Source organism: Sminthopsis crassicaudata, chromosome 3, assembly GCF_048593235.1.
Source record: "Sminthopsis crassicaudata isolate SCR6 chromosome 3, ASM4859323v1, whole genome shotgun sequence".
In the NCBI taxonomy this organism is placed as follows: domain Eukaryota; kingdom Metazoa; phylum Chordata; class Mammalia; order Dasyuromorphia; family Dasyuridae; genus Sminthopsis; species Sminthopsis crassicaudata.
This window is the reverse complement of record NC_133619.1, coordinates 125,836,780-125,840,957: the sequence shown is the minus strand read 5'-3', so window position 1 is coordinate 125,840,957 and position 4,178 is coordinate 125,836,780. Positions and strand designations below refer to the sequence as shown.

Sequence of the window (4,178 nt, the reverse complement as noted above, 5' to 3'; positions counted from 1 at the left end):
GAGTCTCAATTCTATTATTTTAATTAGTGTCTCCACTAGGGGAGTCTCATCCAATACCCACTTAATACAAATTCAAGTTGATTCAAAGTGGAAACAGATTACCTGTTTATTCAGGTCTAAAACTAATCCATTCACTTGAGGGGTTACTCCCATCTCTCAAAGAAGTAATGGGAAGCAGATAAAGTGACTCTTAACCCATCTCCTTATTAAAATATCTACCAATCCGGATTGTTTCACCTTTGCAAGGAGAGTTAATCAGTAGAAAACACACCTAAAAATAAGATTCTGTCAGCCCTCACTCAGGTCTATTAGAGAGGCCATTAACCCAAATTACTGGTTAAGACTCATAGCATGACACCTCAGTTTACCTGAGTTTTCAAATGTAACAGAGATAAATACTATTATTCTCAGTTATTAAATGAGGAAACTGAGGCTGACTCTCACCCACCCACTCACCCAGGTCTCAAAGCTAATAAGTGTCTGAGGTCAGATTTGAGTTCTTCCTGTCCAGCACTCTCTGCATCACTGCACCACCTACTTCCTCATTTTCATCAAGAACCTTGCCAATAGACCTGAGCTTTGTTGGTTTCAACCCTTTCATTTCCACAACTTCTGATCTGGGGTCTCATTGTCTTAATCATAGTATCCTTTATTATTCTCTAATACTAGAACCATATTCAAGTCAACTCTCCTTCAGTGGCCCCATTAACCCCATCCTGCCAAGTTTTCCAGACTAAAAATGTGCTTCCTTATCCACAATACTGCACAATATGTTATCTCTTCCAATTAGAGGAAGTTCCTAGAGAGCAAGAATTGTCTTTGTCTTTCTAACTCTAGTGCTTACCATTTCAGTTGGCACGTAGTAGGAACTTTTTCATTCAGCTCAATGACAATCAAACCTGCTATATTCATTCGATCTTTTGACAGAATCTTTCTAAGATATATGTACTGATGGACCAGAATGCTTACAACCTCAAAAACAAAGTCTAACTGAAAGGTTTAAGTGTTTCAGTGATTGAGGCTTCATGCTGTGTCTTCCTATCTAGCTATCTACACTATTCAGTTATAAATACATACAAAAGGAAGATAAAAAGATGAACTGGAACATACTTTCCCTGATCCTTCCAGGCAAGTTGAATTTAATAATAAATTATCTGAAATACAAATGCAGTGAAAGCTAGCTTCATTCTATTATACAAGAAATCAACAAAAGATAGCATAGTAAGTAACCCTGCATATGATCCTATTACACCACTGTATAGCAATTTAGTCATGACTGGTACTGTTGGTAGAAAGGACCATGTTACTAACAGCATCTGGGAAAATAAATAAATAAATAAATAAATGAATAAATAAATAAATAAAGCTGTGTGTGTATGTATTTATATAAATATATACATATATACATATATATATATATATATATATATATGTATATATATATATATATATATGGGTGTGGGTGGGTGCGGGTGGGTGCGGGTGGGCGCGCCTGGGCACGCGCATGTATGTGTGTATGTATGTGTGTATGTATGTGCCTATATACCTAAGCCAGCCTGCTGCTCTATGTCTAGCTAAGCCCTGGCTCTAAACCTAAGATATCCTGCTACCCTCCCTCTAGCTAAGCCCTGCCTCTAAACCAAAGCTAGCCTGCCACCCTGCCTCTAGCTAAGTCCTGTCTCTAACCCTAAGCTAGCCTGCCACCCTGCCTCTAGCTAAGTCCTGTCTCTAACCCTAAGCTAGCCTGCCACCCTGCCTCTAGCTAAGTCCTGTCTCTAACCCTAAGCTAGCCTGCCACCCTGCCTCTAGCTAAGTCCTGTCTCTAACCCTAAGCTAGCCTGCCACCCTGCCTCTAGCTAAGTCCTGTCTCTAACCCTAAGCTAGCCTGCCACCCTGCCTCTAGCTAAGTCCTGTCTCTAACCCTAAGCTAGCCTGCCACCCTGCCTCTAGCTAAGTCCTGTCTCTAACCCTAAGCTAGCCTGCCACCCTGCCTCTAGCTAAGTCCTGTCTCTAACCCTAAGCTAGCCTGCCACCCTGCCTCTAGCTAAGTCCTGCCTCTAAACCTAAGCTAGCCTGCTGCCCTGCCTCTAGCTAAGCCCTTACTCTAAACCAAAGGTAGCCTGCCACCCTGCTTCTAGCTAAGACCTAAATATTAATGATTACTGATTAAGACATAAATATTAATGATTACTTAAACCTCAATAGACATGTGTTTATCCTCCCCCCCCCCCAAATCCAGAGGGGAGGAACACGAAAAACACATTTTACATAGGAGCACGAATGCAGATGTGCACACGTGTGTGCATATGCGCATATGTGTATGTGCATATGTATGTACATATGCATGTGTGCATGTGTGTGCACATATGCGTGTGCACGTGTATGTGCATGTGCATATGTGCACATGTGTGGGTGTGTATGTGTTTGTGCACATGTGTGGGTGTGTATGTGTGTGTGCACATGCGTGGATTAATAATTTATAATAATTTATAAATTTTTTTTTACCGCTAAACCCCCCTACCCCCCCTTACTAAATTTTATCCCTTCTGGCAAACCCCAAAACCGGATGATAGGCCTCTAGTATGGTACAAAATACCGTGGAGAAATAGGTTAAACCTGTATATAATAGTAGCTACTTACCCTAAACCCACTTAAACTACTATTAGATACTTCTAATATAAATTATTACAGAATATAACAGAGTATTACAGAATGTAAAAGCACCATAAAATATTAAAAAGTACTACAAAATATGAATTTACTATTACAAATTTTATTTTACTACGCAAACTATATTAAATTGACCATATTTCACTTTTAAACCAAAACCTTGGTTTACTTTTTTTTTAATGTAAAAAAATAATCAATACTCACATAGCATACAAATTTAAATTTTTATAAAAAATTTTTTTTTTCCTTTATTAGTTTGTGTAGCTTAACCAAAGCATAGCACTGAAAATGCTCAGATGGACTTTAATCAGTTCCACAAGCACAAAGGTTTGGTCCTGGCCTTACTGTTAATTTTTATTAGACCTAAACATGCAAGTCTCTGCAATCCGGTGAGTATGCCCTTAAAACTCTGCCTAGAGCTTTAGGGAGCGGGTATCGGGCACACTACTAAGAGTAGCCCATGACACCTTGTTTAGCCACACCCCCAAGGGATACAGCAGTGACTAACATTGAGCAATAAATGCAAGTTTGACTAAATTATAGTAAAAAGGGTTAGTAAATCTCGTGCCAGCCACCATGGTCATATGATTAACCCAAATTAACAGAAAAACGGCATAAAGTGTGTTTAAGCTAAATAACTCTTCAATAAGGTTAAAAATCAACTGTGCTGTAATAAGCCTTAGTTGTAATTGAAATATACAACTAACGTGACTTTACCACCTGCTGAAGCCACTAAAGCTAAGATCCAAACTGGGATTAGAGACCCCACTATGCTTAGCCATAAACCGAGGTAAATAACGAAATTACTCGCCAGAGAACTACAAACCACTGCTTAAAACTCAAAGGACTTGGCAGTGCCCTAGACCCTCCTAGAGGAGCCTGTTCTGTAATCGATAAACCCCGATACACCTCACCCCTTCTCGCCGAACAGTCTATATACAGCCATCGTCAGCTCACCCCAATAGGGCTCAAAAGTGAGCAAAATCATGAAACCATAAAAACGTTAGGTCAAGGTGTAGCATATGGATGGGGAAGCAATGGGCTACATTTTCTACTTTAGAACATAACGAAGTGTCTATTGAAATAAAGATATGAAGGATGATTTAGCTGTAAATTAAGAATAGAGAGCTTAATTGAAAATGGCAATAGGGTGCGCACACACGGCCTGTCACCCTCCTCAACAAAGTAACCTACTTATACCTAATAAGTATACGTGAAAAAGAGGAGATAAGTCGTAACATGGTAAGTGTACTGGAAAGTGCACTTGGAATATCAAAATGTAGCTTAACTAAAGCATTTAGCCTACACCTAAAAGATTTCAGCTAACCCTGACCATTTTGAGCGAGACCTAGTCCTAACACACAATAAACCAAATTATCTTACTTAAAGCTTCAAAACATTAACTAATCCTAGTATAGGTGATAGAACAGATACTTATAAGCACAATAAGGAAAGTACCATGAGGGAACTTTGAAAGATCCTTTAAATAACCTGCAAGCAATAAAAAG

The 4,178-nt window shown here is 39.1% G+C and overlaps 1 non-coding gene across 1 annotated transcript; it reads left to right on the top strand.

Annotated features, from left to right (window-relative positions):
* Positions 1-2,992: 2,992 nt before the first annotated feature.
* Positions 2,993-3,945, top strand: LOC141565297 (18S ribosomal RNA). The gene has a single exon (XR_012488973.1). It is a non-coding gene; the product is annotated as an 18S ribosomal RNA (ribosomal RNA).
* The last annotated feature ends 233 nt before the right edge of the window (positions 3,946-4,178 follow it).